General features: G+C 39.6%; 1 protein-coding gene across 1 annotated transcript in view; it reads left to right on the forward strand.

Annotated features, from left to right (window-relative positions):
• Positions 1–15,128, forward strand: part of SCRN1 (secernin 1) — a 129,471-nt gene that overhangs the window by 78,024 nt on the left and 36,319 nt on the right. The gene's annotated exons all lie outside the window — the stretch shown is intronic.

Raw genomic sequence — 15,128 nt, forward strand, 5'->3', positions numbered from 1 at the left:
TTGCAGATGGGAATGTTATGGCCTCGCCCTAGTGAGCCTTCCATGTTTCTGTCAGGGGGAGGGAGTTGCTGCAGAGCGGCCTCCTGGACAGCTGGAGGAATGGAGCACCCCCAGTTTGTCATGCACGAGCGCCTCAGGAATGAGGATGGTGCTGAATAACTTAAAAGTTGTAGTGTGTGTTCTGGTCTGCCTGTCAGCCTTTGGGTAGTCTATTCCAATGGCTGAGAGGCAGGCCCATCTTCACTGGATTTCTCTGGAAAACCTTTTTTGTTGTAGAAATGTAAAACTGGGTTTTTCAGTGCCCTGCCTGATTATATAGCAGTCCAGACAAATCTATGTCACTTGGATCCAAATGATGGCAGTCAGCCTGAGATTGGTGTAAAGTCAACAATGGGCTGTGGCACCTCTGCTCATCAGGGCAGGGGCACAAAAATCAGTGCTCTAGATCTCCCTGTCCTGTCTGTCCAGAGGTGTAAGTTTGATTTATTATTCTGAAAATATCCTACTGATTGCTTGTCAGACTAAATAATTCTCAGTCTTAAGTATCTGCCTCAGTTGCTTCTACAGCGGTCAGGGAGCTCTATCCAGCTGGTCACTAGTTTGAACCTCAAAGCACAAAACAAAGCCAAGAGGGTCATAGGTAGTGCCCCAGAAAAATAAAAATGTCAGCACTTACTTTAAAAAATACCACACTTGAAAACAGCTTTCATTATTCATGCAAATTAATCTCAGCTGAGATTTGATTTTAGATTGCTAATGCTGAGATGAACTTTGTCCACCTTTTGGATTAGCTAGATGAGGAACTTCAGAGGAACAAGCTGCAAGAGTGCAGGAAATAATTGGTTATGTACTGTCCCTGACTTTTGTTTAACTTACTTTCTTTCACTTCCCAGCAAGGTCCACACAAGGACTGGAGAATTTGTACAGTGCAGTAGGAACCATTTCCACCTATGAAGCTGAACTGACCCCATATAAAATTAATGCACTAGTCTAGTCTGAAATAATCAGCTTCACTGCTGCCCCAAAGTTCACACACATTTAATACACTGCAGTAGGTATTACTTGCCTCTTGGCTAGTTACAGAAACCTGTTGTGCATTTGATCTCATTAAGAGAATCCTACTGGATTGCATGCCTAGAAATGATAAATATCTCCTCTTTCCGTTTTGTTTTTGGGAGACGCAGATGAGAAGGAAAAAGGAAGGAAGTGCTCCCTTTCCAATGCTGAATCGGAATGAAGGTAGTTCTGGAGGTGGTGGTGGAAGAGGCCAAAGACTCCTGTACAAACTGCAAGCGCCTATATGAAGGCCAGTGCACTGAAACCCCCATTTCTTCTGGTTCCTCACATGAAATCCTCCTCCTCCTCCCAGCTGCATCCAAGATCGCAGAAAGGGGAATGCAGCAGGGACAAAACTGACTCCAAATCATTATATAGAATGTGCTTTTCTGGTGTTGTATTATGCACCAATTTAAGATTATTTCAAGTGTTTTAAATACAGAAAACTTGCCTCAAACATATCTGTAGCTAACACTGATATGTTTCACAATGCATAGCCATAAATGTAATTTTATTTCCTATACAATCCATCAGAATAACTATTAAAAATTATGTTGTGTACCACAATTATATTTTTACTCTTGACCAATACATTTTAACAGGGATCAAAAAATACATAAATTTCATCAGAATAGCAGAATCTCTGTATGAGTCTTCAACTCAGGCTGCTGGTTCTCTGTGGTTCCTCGGTACCAAGTTGCAAGTCACTGCAAGGCTTTTTTTGGGTTTTGTCACAGGTTGGGAACATATCTCTCAGGTCAGTCTGGAGAGTACTTTCTGAGTGGCTGTGCTGAGAAACATAACAGCCCTGGTCTGGCATATTTTTGTTCCAGAACAGACAACTGCTACATCTGTAATTTTCTCATACCTTTCCTTCCTTTGCAGTGTCTTCCACAGCAGAACCCCAGGTGAAGGTATCTTAATCCTTGACAGCCTTAATGAGAAATTTTGCACCCTTCCATTTTTGGTCCTGGACCTTTTATGGAAAGCCAAATTCCTTATGAGCCTATAATTTCTGAAACATTACAGATGTGTAGTCTAACAAGAGTACAAACAAAAGGTAGGATAAATCTAACCTAAAACAGGAGGAAGCAGAATCTCTGTCCTCTATACCAAGAAGCCATGGATGTTAAAGACAGGAGAGATGTGAATGGCCTGTGGTGACCTGCCACAGTATATTGTGTGCACTGAGAGAAGTTTCATTTTGATTGATCAGTTTTTCCTACAAATAAATGAAAAATAAAACAAAAGCCCACATATAAGTTCATAGGAGTTTCCTCCCATTCATAACTTGTTCAATACTAGATGCTGATTATTCTTAGCAACTAAACCATTGACCACTTCTTATTTAAAAATATCCCTCTACACAAAAAGCGTATTTATGTCACTGTCATCTCTAGGAGTCCTCTAAATCCTACAAAAGAAAATGAAAAATACATGAAATAAACAAAACCATTTAAAAGGAAATAAAAAGTGTCCCAATCAGAGAAAGAACAAGAACTATTTGGCATAGTTACTAATTTTGAGTAGAACAATCTAGGAGGCTTCACTGGCATGTGTCAACATAAATACTTGCCAAAGAAGGTGCTTATACTTATCGTAAGTACTTATGCTTTTTTTCCCCTCCACACAATATAAGAAAATGCTGAGAATCTTCTTACAGCATTTGTACCTTTGTATTTTGAGTAAGAAGCACATGTAAAACTTTCTAGTCACCACTGAACACAAACAAAAAATACATAACTTTAATGGAAAAAAGAATACTTTAAATTTTGATCAGGGCTAAATACATCTTCATAAAATGTGAATTAGTTTGTATTTGTCATTATTTATGTATGCATTTGTAAGACACAACAAAAATACGTATAGGCCAAGGTGTTTGAGAATAACGTAAAAAATAGTTTTTGCATAAAAGAGCATGACACTTAAAAGCTTGAGAGCAAAAATAACAACAAAAAAGTTTATTCCTTTCAGGGTGCCATTTGATAACACTTGTGAATAGTTTTCAACATTTGAAAATTCTGTTACAACAATAGTCTCAGCCATTGTGTTTGATGACTTTGTTATCTTTAGAGCTAACACAATTAACAGAGACATTCCCATGTATGAACAGAGATATTCCCATATATTTGTCTCCAAATATTGATAATTCCCTTATTTTCAGTACAAATTCTGTCCTTTCTGTAGAGAGTTAATAATAACTGCAAAACTTAAATTTGCTCTAATACATTTTAGCAAGAAATTCCTAAAAGTGCCTGAGTTGTTTGTTACAGAACAATGGACCCATGTTTACAATTGCAGTTTAGACTGCAATACTGAGGAAAGCTGTAGGCAAATAATTAGTAGAGATGATTTCCCTAGAGGGGGATATTAGTGTTTACTTTTTTGTGTGTTTTTAATCCAAATCCTAAACCCTTACTCCTGATCTTGTTGAGCAAGCTGTTTGCCGAGTTCATTGGAAATGGTGTCTAAGTACATTCAGGCTCATAGTAAATAATTAGTGCCCAATGTCAATTCCTCCACTAATTGTATTTCTTCTGCTTATTTCTGTTTGTGCTGTGGGATGTCTTAAAAAGTATCTCTTAGTAAAAAAGCTTTGGATTTTCCTCGGTGCTTGGTTCTGCCATTCATTTTCTGCATGACCTCTGTGAAACTACTTAATCACTTTTAATAGCGTGAGTGGAACAAGAATGCATTCATTAATATTTGTGAGGCTGCCAGATACTATGCTGTTGCAAGCATTTACAGTACCTTAAAAAAAATTATAATTGCACTATCCAGCTGGTTAATGTTTATCCAGTTACTGAACAGCTAAACAAAAAGCAGACAGGCAAGATCTACTGTTTCTTCTCCATCAGTATTGAATTTGAAAGAAATTTTTCCGTGTTAAATCTACAGAATTAGGCAGTAGATGAAATACCATTAGCAGGCCTCTGTAGAGAATAATGAGCTGAAAGCATGCCTAGTGCTAGTCTGCAATTAGGGTGAAAAGTGAAATAGGGCAAGAATCAGAATACCATTTTGGGCTCTTGCTTTTCAGAGCATACCCTTTTCATCCCCACCAGGGGGAGCGTACTTGAAGATAATAATTAGTAGGCACAAATAGTGTGTTTAAAGAGGATGGCTTCCTTTGCCACTTTCTTGAAATAGAAAGGTACTTTGTGATCTTTGCAAGCCGTTCCCCTCTCCGCCCCCACCCCGAAATTCCTTTTGCTTCAGCTGTCACATTGTAGCAAAGAAGCAGCATGAGTGTTTTTCTACATCCTGGCTTATTATTCTGAACATTTCTATTTTTAAGCATTGATGTCAAGTACAAGATTTAGCTCAGAGTTTACCTAGAAGAGGATGTTAAACAGCAAATGAAACTCTCCTACATCATGGCATACAGAGATTAGGTACTAACGCAGTCAAAGTGAGGTGAGAGTCCCTATCTGTCCAGCTTGAGTACAAGTGCCCAGTTAATCCCTACTGCTCCTGACAGCACCTCAGGCATAACTGACTGTTCTCAGCAAATTATTGTACGTCCTTGTACTCTGCCTCTAGACTCTTCCTCCTCTCCATCTAGTTCACCACCAGTCAAACCTCAAATACTGTTCGACTCTGCAGTCCTTAAAATCATGCTCGTATAGGGGGGCCGGTCTATATTGTTGGGCAGCAGGAGACAGGCAGGCAGCAGGTCTCATTTGTTTGCATAAGGAAATTTTCAGCTTTAGCATGTGGATATATTATCGAAAATCCTTCAGATTTTATTTGAAATAATAATTTGCCCCTTTGTCTCTAAAGAAAAGTATACCCTCCTCTGAAACTAAGATTTCTCTTTTGAAGCCAAGAAATTCTTTACTATGAAGTTGGTGAAGCACTGGAACAGGTTGTCTGGAGTAGTTGTGGATGTTCCAATGCTGGCAGTGTTCAAGGCCAGGCTGGATGGGGCTCTGAGTAACCTGGTCTAGTGAAAGGTGTTCCTGCTCATGATGGGGTTAAAAAGGGATGATCTTTGGGGTCCTTCCAACCCAAGCCATTCTATGATTTTTTGATTTAAAAATACTGTTTGTAAATGCCTGTTCAGCTTTTCAGAACTTAACAACAAAATCTGAAATTTTTTGCTGCAGATGAAAAATATTCATGTAATACCTGTAGGAACAAGTAGGCTCACATATATTCTTTACAAGTGCTGGTATCGACCTTTTAATATATGTTTAAAAGCATTTTTCTCTTTGAAAGATAGTTGCTACTGCTCCCAGCCTATGAGAGGACTTACAGTACTTTAGACTCATCTTAGAGATCTGAAGAAGGGAGTGCCCTCTGTTGTGCTGCACACAGATAGGAGCTTTAATCAAGTTGTTAAAGGGGAAAGAATGCACTTGAAGGACTGTCATCAAATTCACTGTCAATATTCTCAGCAGCAGTTGCTGATACTATCACTGTCTCGTTTTGCCCAGAGTGACATTATTATTTTCAGTCACTCAATGAGATAAAATTCAACACTAATTTATTATCATGGACTACTTCGAAGTGGGGAATTTATTCTCATATGAAGTAAATGATATAGGTTGTGGTGTGCCATTCAGGAACTATTACTAACCACATGGCTCAAAAGAATTGTAATGGATAATTTCAGGAGGAATGGCTGGAGAGGGGAAAATAAATGAGAATCATTGAGAATATAACACACATCTTGTAAATGGAAAAAAATAGTAGTCACAAACCATGAGCAAGAGAATTTCACAGCTGGAAATACAGTGCCAGGAATCTATTCCAGCTGGCCTGAGTAGCTCATCAGAAAGGCACTGCCTCTGCAGAAGGGAGTCTGTTGCAGTGGTGAGGAGAGCTGGAGAAACAAGCCTGCTGAACCTCAGAGTGCAGAAATGCTGCTGGACTGGAGTGTCAAAGGGATAGGACATCTCCAGATATTCCTGGGAGGAACTTGAGTGGTTTCACTTTGTTTATGTGGTTACTGAAGGCACCAGGATGGAGGTAGCTATTGGGAAGAAGATTGCTGGGAAAGGGAGACAATCAGATAAGAAGATGGAAGGAAATAATAACTTCTGTTTGTGATGTTCATTGCTTACTTTTCTTTCTGTGTAGTTGTATCCCTTTCAGACCAGACTTTCAAATTACAGAGCTAGAAGAAAAATGGAAATGAGGTTATATAGCAAATATCTATGATCAAATATGATCAAAGGTATTTCTCTCTCTCACATCAACCTTGAGCTCACTCATGCTGTAGAAAATGCAGGAAGTGGGGAGATCAGTATAGAGCAATTCATTGCATGTGTTTTCCTTCCATGAAACGCTTTAGCAAGTCTTCAGAAAAAGTGTTCAAGGCCTCAAATACATGGCAGGAGCAGTGCAACTGACATTTTTATATCTCTACCTTTATTTAAATAAAACTTGACAACTTATTGGCATTAAGCATCAAAAGGAGAGCACTGGATTCTCCTCTTCATTCTCTTTGTTCTGTATTATTTTTTTCCTTTTCTTTCTTTCTTTCTTTTTTTTTTTTTTTGGTCTATTTATGGCAAACTGACACGATAATTTCTGGGAGTTGGTGGTGTTCCCATAGAAACAGCCTTGATTTGACGATATCACTGCAAGTTGCTGCTGTTATTCTGTTATGTTCTAATTAAAATAAAATCTTTGTAGATACATTGTATCTAAACCTTCAGACATTTTTTCTCTGTAATTGGACCGGTAGAATCTCCATTTTCTTATGACCATGTCTGGGCAGGGGCCAAAAGACTTATGATGACCAAGACATTGTTCTGTTTGAAGCAATCTTTTTGTCTCAGTTCTCCAGCACTCATAAAACCCAAGTGGGCTTTTATAGTTAATAATAGTAGTTATAAGTGGCTTTAAGTGATTTGTGGAATAAGAGCTGTAGCTGTTACATGCCACTGAGGAGCTGCTTCTTTTACTCAATGTTTATACTTTGTAATAACAACTGGTTTTGTTTCAGGATTTCAATGCATTTTCCATTATTATGGAAAATTATTACTATTAAAGTGCTAATGAATTCTGCATTAAAAGCCAGATGTGTTAGTGTCTGGAATAAAACTCTCCAGCAAAATAGTTCAATTGCCTTGCAGTAACTGTCCTGCAAGTGTTGCAAAAGGCAAGGTGTGTCAAAAACACTCTTTTTCATCTTCTTGTTTGCATCTACTTCCCCTTTAGGGCATAGAAAAGACTTAATTGCCAACTCATCTGTTCAAGACAGTGAGTTGAAAATAAAATTGTGGGGTTTGTCTACTTGTGAAGTAAATGATGTTAAAGGATCAAAGGGCAAATGGAATGTGGTTACTGAAGCAGCAGGATTGCTTTGAGTTTGTGTGACTTTGTGGGAGACTCACTAGAGTTCTTACTCATGTACACAAATATTCCTCACCTTCTTTGGCAAACGAAAACTGCTGTTGCAAGATTTGCCACCATCTGGTTTGAGGTGAAAAAACACAAAGGAAGTAACCCAGCTCTCATTCGCTGATTTCTCCACCTGTGGTGATCTAGCCCACATAATCACATGCATTGGTGCTTCTCAGTAGAAGGTAACATGATTAACACCACAACTTTCATCGCTCTTTAGGAAAAATAAGATTAATAATATTTTGTAGAGGAGATAGCAATTTATAAAAATGCGGAAGTCCCACAAGTGAAAAACCTATGAACAGAATTTGGGGCAAGATCTTTTTTCCACTTTTTCTATTAGAAACTTGCAATCACATTCCCTTTAGTTTAATGCTATTATTGTGCTTTGTCATTTGGTTTTGATCATATATTTATCAAGTCACTATGTTCATCCTCAGATAAACTCTCATAAATGAAGAAAATCTACCTGAATATGAGGTAAAGCTGAACACGAGGTAAAGCTGAACACATTCTTAGAAAATACTGGGAGATGAAATGAAGAGATCATACTTTTACTCTGAGGCTGGAGTGTGCTGTTTATGGCAGGATCAGAGAAGGCTGTTTGAGGATCCAAGATATTGCATCAGTAAAAAAAATAAGAGCATTTGTTAGCTTAGAAAGCATTACAGCATCCAGAAGTGCCCAATCACCTCATCTCATAAGCACGGCAGCACTTCAGCTCAAAAGCTAAATGAAAAAACAAACAGAACAAGCCCAGATGAAGTAATTTCTAAGTGAGTTTCCAAGGTTCAGCAAGTATACAGAGGAGCAGCAGCTCAGCACTAATCAGGCTGATTATTCCGGTGTTCAAGTGTGAGAGGGCTGTGGCATGGGAAAGCCTTCCCCTAAAGCTGCCCAGGTAGCCCACAGTTCCCTTTCCCTCTAGAAAACTCTGCAGCAGGCCAGGTGCCAAGTTCTGCAGGTGCTCTGGAGCAGCAAACCTCATGCAGAACATTTCACCAGCTGAATTAGTCCTGATACAAAGGGCAGAATGACCCCACAGAAAACTAGCTGCTGGCACGTTACTAGCAACCAGCCAACACCTCGGGGTTGTACTGGACCATCCCAGCCAACTGGAAAGTCACTAACAAAGCACACTTCAAATGTTTCCAGGCAACAAGGTCACCGTGTCTTCATCGGTTATGCCATTTTCTTTTTACCCAGCAGGCAGCCACTTTGTCTTAAGAGCTAATTTCTGCCTTTTCTTTGCTTTCTAGTACTCTCCAGTGCATTGAATACCACTCTCTTCTCCAGCTGGGGGGGCAGGGGGGGCAGTTTTGGAGGGTGCACTGAAAAAGGAGGTATTTTGATGTAGAATTTGCTGAAATCAGAGGTTTCACACCAAGTGGCTTCTACCACAGCTACTGCTTTTAATGTACTTAGTCATCTGGCTTTCACAGATCTTTTATTATCTACTCATCTTTGAGGTCATCTATATCTCTTTCATTCTGGTTTATAACAGATTGCTCCTTTACTTCACATATTTCTAAAATTTTCAGGGTTTTAGTTTGTTTTTGTTTGTGTTTTTGTTTGTTTGTGGGTTTTTGTTTGTGTTTTTGTTTGTTTTTGTTTGGGTTTTTGTTTGTTTTTTGTTTGTTTGGTTTTTTTGTTTTTTTTTGTTTTGTTTTGTTTTTAGGAAAAGACAGAAAAAATCCTTCTGGTTGAACTGGAAAACTTTACTTTTTAAATTTATAGTTCCCAAATATCCTGTGAATTAAACAAAACCCTTCTTTTTTTGAGATGATACATTTCTTTATGAGTTTTTAAAAAAGTATCTACAGTTTGGAATAAAATGAGATTTATTAGGCGAAAGTGTTGTTCTTACACCAGATTCAGCATAAGGCATCTTAACAGCATCAACAAAAATGACTTTTGCTGCCTGGAGAAGAGGTCTTTGCTCTTTCTAGTAGATGAAGGGAGGAAGGAAGGGAGGGGAAAACAGAGCTATGGTGAAGGTGGGGAGGACAGTTCAGAAGGGTCAGATTTGTTGTTGCCAGAGGAATGGGTGAGGATGACAGCTGCTTATTCTGAAATGGATCATTCCCTGCCATAACCAACAGCCCTGACTAGGTTTTCAGGCTCTGCCTTTGACAAAGTGAGAAGCAGGACCATGGATGTCTGCTGCCTTCGTAACTCTTGTCATCATCCCTGCAGCTTATGGTTGACCTATGTATATGTACAGCTTTCACTTATGGTACATAAGACAGTGTACAGGTCCCTTCCTTGCCTGATTTGAAACAAGAAGTTATGTTTAGTTCTGATATCGTAGGAGAGTACCTTGGTCATTGGCTCAGGGAGCGTTTGAATTTCTGCTCTTCAAAGTGTCCACTTTCTTTTACTCCGGTCATCCCAGGTGGATGACCCCTGGAAGCCACACACAAGTGCCTTGAAGTGCACCATTCCTTGCTCTGTGACCCAAAGAACATTTGAAGGAACAACTCCTGCAAGACTGTGAGAAAAAGTCTTGTTTCCATGCCTCTGGTACTAAACCTGGATGTTGTTTCTGGTTTCCAAAGCACAGAATTATTTTTGATTCTCACCAAAACACGCATTTCCCCATTCTGCTTTTCAGTCAGTTCAGCACACAACTGAAATTTATGTTCAGTTTTACATTATTTTAACAACATGTTTTTACATCATTGACTCTCACTCTTCTTGTAGCAGTTCCCTTCTTACATGTCCCACTACTGCAAGTTGTGTGTTAAGTGTTGCCAGTTGTTGCATAAATTTGAAAACTGTATCTAAAAAAAACCCCACAAAAATCCAGAAGAAGTGGTTTTCTTTCTGTTCCTGGATCAAATTTTGTTTTCTTTTTGTAGTTTTTAAAGTTCCGTGTGTTTTTATGGAACTCTGCCAATCTGATCTAGTGTGTATTGCTGAAACCTTAGGGCTCACACACGTGACTGAGGTACAAGAGCTTAAGAAGTTACTGCACATCAGCTAAGCCATGGCAACTGTCCTGTGTTCAGGCTTAGCCCACAGCAAATGTGATATATAATGTGAGTTATCTTAAGCCTCTTTCATGACGGACTTATCTTTCCTCTGTGCTTTCCTGGGAGGCTGTTGGGTGTCATTATTCCGGGTGCACTGATTTGTCTGTTTGGGCTCTCTATCCCCCTATCCTGTAAGTAATTAAATCACCTCCTGCTATACATTTAACTTTGAAAATCTTTCCTTTTTTACTTCACTTTAACTGGCTTTTGCTACAGATACCTTACCACACTTTGCTTTTACATGAAAGCTGCACTAAATATTACAGGCTGGTTAGAGGAAGGTTTTCAGTACAGAGGAGACAAAGAACAAGAGCGGATGCAAGCAGGTCTGTACACAAAGGCAGAGAATCCCTTTCTAAACAAATGGCTGCTGTATAACAGACCTCTCATCTTACCTGATATAAAGCTGATGCACAAGAATCCAAATGTCTGATCAAAAGTGATGGATGAAGAGGGAAGAAATGCACTCAGGAGCATGAGGCAGCTGGGCAGATGTGGGACTTGGGGTCTGCATCTGCTGCCTGGGGGTGACCTTAGTGCAGTCCTCCTTTGGTTATGGGGCAACTCTGGCAGGCGCTGCGAGGCCTGCAGGCCACTCGTCAGGTGCATTTGTATTGCAAATGCTAGAGATGCAGACTGCAGCAAGGCAGAGGTTAATGCAATGCAACAAGGGCCTGGAAAACTGCAAGTCTAATTATTACATTTGTGCAACTGAAGTAAAGAGGAGAGTGTGACTGCTAAGGGCTCAGATACCAGACAAATGACCAGAATGCCTGTAGTCCACCCAGGGACTAAGAATGGTCTACAAATGATACCTGTGGTATTGTGTCTGCAGACTGGGACAAACCCAACTACAGCATTAAAAGAAACAGTCTGACATGAGCACCCATCATTGCTAAGGCTTGGAAGTTGTGTACCTCCCTAGGGGTTGGAGTAACTATGTCACCATTTAGGAAGGGAATGATAAAAGATACTTCTCTACTTCACTACTTCACTACTTCATTACTTTAACATTACCCAGCAATATGCTACAAGATATAAGAAACTAAATATATGTATACAAAAGACCCTTATAGCTTGAGGGGTATGGGATTCAGGGAAATGGGACAACTGACCACTGCTTGATTGACAGTAAACCATTGCTGTTTGTTATCCTGTCTTCATAAAGTAAGGCCAGTCATAAATCTGGTGTCAGCTTGAACTCTGTGGCTGCGCAAGGCTGCAAGTGAATTATGTTCCTGGGAAAAATAGGATTAGAAATCAGTTTAGGAACAGGCAATTGTGGCTTAGCAGTTGCACTCTTGGGAGCCAGGAGCTGGAGTGGGGTGTACCTTGGGGGAGCAGCCAGTCCAGGCTGGATCTGTGGGAAGAATTCAGCTGAGATTGCTCCGTTCTCATGTCATGAAACATAACAGGTCTGAAACCAAGTAACAGAACTGGTTTTGAACAAATGTTTTCTTATGCACATTTTCAGCCTTTGGGGCCTTGGCTTTCTCTGCTAACACACAGAAGTGGAACTAAAGCAATCCCAGCATACAAACCTCACTAGTGTCCAAGCTCAACATTCTTTCTGAAAATGACCTAAATGCAGACTAAAAGTGGATTGAATTTTTGCATCTCAGGGTCTTTCCTGCAGCTAATAACTCCAGGAATATTCTTTCCTTATCAATTATGTAATGAAACGCAGCAGTTATTTACTAGCCTCCTCCAAAATGAAGAACAAGACCACCTGTCACTGGCTGGTGGAACAGGGTGCAGCAAAATCATCCTGCCAAGTCACCAGGAGGCTGCCACATATTCAGGACGGATTAGGGCAATCATGGGACACCTACAAAATCTACCCTGAATGTCTGCAGTCAGGTGATTACTTTTAATAACGGTTTTTATGTCTTTGACAGATTGTTCATTGCAGTGTTGTGTCTGTGAAGAGAAGACAGTTGGCCTACTTCACTACTTCATTACTTTAACATTAATGAAATGGTATAAACACAATAATCAGGGGAGTTACACAGATTAACTGGAAACAACCAAACATTGTCTTAGACCCATGAACAGATCCCTATAGTCTGAGACAGTTGCCAAAATTGTGACTATTTTCATCATACTCTCCAAAAGAGAGAAATTAAATCTATGCTAAACATGAATATGAATATGTGAAAAGAAAAAGAGTTTGTCTTGACATAAATAGAATTGTCATTGCTGTAGCAAAGTATACACACACACAAACACAGGAGGATGCTGGTAAAGAAAGCTGATCATCATTTTCTGCTTCAGTCTCTCAGTGTGGCTTAAGCTGACAAAAGGATTAATAACCTTGTCACGTCACTGGGGTTCCAAGTCACAAACTGACACTGCTTCTATTGCAATAACTATAGGACTGAATAAAGGCAAAGAGCCTGAGAGATCATTTTGATAGTGGTGTTCATAGCCATTTATTCATTAATTCAGTAGAAGATCAAACACACCAGTTCACTGTTCAGACCCCTGGCCAAATTTCATCTGCTTGTGGTAGCCAGACTCAGCTGAGCTGAAGTGCAAACCCCTGTGGTATGTGATATGCAGAGGTGAGTAACAGCTCACAGCTACGAGGCCAGTGACTCTTCAGCTCAAACTGTAGCAGCACGTAGACCCTCGAACTTTGTTTCCCCCAAGGTCCATGGTTCATTCCTCAGTCTATCAGTCAAGGCAGCAGCCTACACATGAGCTTCCATTGCAACAAAGAAATTGCATGTGAGACCTTGGTATGATTGAGAAGGTGGCCTAGCAAATGTGATTAGACAACTCCACATCCTAGGCAGCTGGCATCAGCACCTTTTCATGTGTAAGTTGTCCATGTAGCAGACTGGGGCACTAACTTTGAATGGTACCTTCACCACGTAAAGCCTTATACCAATCAAGGAATTGTAATTGTGTGATCAATTTGTAGACATAATTATTGCAAGGTGCATAAATGAGGCAGTTTAATCCAGCAACAGTTATGGGAGTAGAGGACAGATAATGCATTGATATTGAAGTGTTTTGCACTTTATTCCCTACTGCTGCCCAGTTAAACTCTGGTGTTTGTGCTGTTTAAGCTTTATCAGTTTAAAACCAAATACAATTAACATGCTAACCATCATTCTTCTAAAAAAAGGCTGACCTTGTCCCTTGAATTTAGAATTTATTCCTAACCACTTTTCATTTGCACCAAGGCCACTGTCATAATCCAATATAATCCTCACAGGTTTGTATGCACCCATGAGTGAAGGAGCCTTCATTTCCCACACTCTTTAGGACTGCATGTTGCCCACTACACAGCAAATTTCAACTGCACCCTGTTCCTTTAAGCAACAGGAAGTGGGAAAATATAGGTCTGGCATTCCTCCCAGGTTTTAAACGAACACATACCTAGCTACATGGCTTCATGAACGTATTTCAACTATGAGTAATGTTTGCATAACTACATGCATGATAAAGCATTGGGTATTTCATTTTTGTCACAGTATTCCCAGGACATGAACTGAACATGTTATAACAGTGTGATTGTGACACTGTTAGTGGCCACACCCTGAGTACAGTTTCCTCTTATACCCATGGATTGACTGGAGCTGTAGCTTGCTTTCAAGTTTGACTTTCAGTGCCAGAAGCTGGACTTGAGCGTGTAATTGGTCTTGAAAGATAAAAGTTATTTGATAAAGCAGCAATCTTTATGTAACATTTCCTTTGGGTCTGCTTCTGAGAGACACTTGGTTCTCGCTGTTCAACAGGGAACCTGTTGGTGTCAGCGGTTTGGAGAATGGTGTTTGATGAAACATAAGCCAAGGTTCCCAAAGTTGTCTCTGTTGAATCACTGCCTCAAAACCAGAGTATAATACAGTTGCAGAAGACTCTTTATTCCAGAGAATGAGTGAAAAGTTGTCTTGTGTGTGTGTGTGTTTTTTTGCCATCGGAGCTGGTTGCATTAGGTGATGAATGTGGTTGGTCACAATGCAATAAATTACCAACAGGAACATTTCGTGATGATAAGGTTCATGGATCATTGGAGACATAGAAGACTTTCTTTGTTTAAGTGCCCAGAAAGAAGTTACTCCTTGGTATTTTTTTTTTTTAATTGAATGAATCATATGAAACTAGAGACTTGTCCCCCACCTTGTGAGTACTATTTTAAAAAATTCGGATATACAGGAGAGGATTAATTATTGTGTTAGCACTGAATTTCACAAAGGGCAGGATGCCAAATGCTCTTGGTTTTGTTAGTGGCAGAACAGAAGTTCTGGATGAAATAACTTCTCATAAAGTCCAGGAACACCGAGGAGAACACCACAGGCCAGGAGCTGACCACCTCTAATGGTAGATTCTGTAGCTGCACCTAAATACAAATTTCCTGAACACCAAGTTTTCTTTCTACATACCTGGATTTTATAAATGGTAAATAATGTAGGACTAGAGAAGGCCTTATGATTGCAGAGCCCTCCAATGGTACTGTGGAACACAGAATGAAAGTGGTCTGAAAATACAATTTAAAGATGACTTTGGTCTAAAGAAAATGCTAGTTGTGGACCCAAAAATTTAGAAAATTTGAAAGTGATGTAAAAATGTGTTGGTTATGCAGAAGAATCAATGAGGGTAATTTTGTGTGTTTTTCTGACTTCTGTCATAGAACACAAAAAATACACTTGAAATAGAAAGCAAATAAGAATA

The sequence above is a fragment of the Myiozetetes cayanensis genome, unplaced genomic scaffold, assembly GCF_022539395.1.
Source record: "Myiozetetes cayanensis isolate MyiCay16 unplaced genomic scaffold, myiCay2020 scf1, whole genome shotgun sequence".
Lineage (NCBI taxonomy): Eukaryota > Metazoa > Chordata > Aves > Passeriformes > Tyrannidae > Myiozetetes > Myiozetetes cayanensis.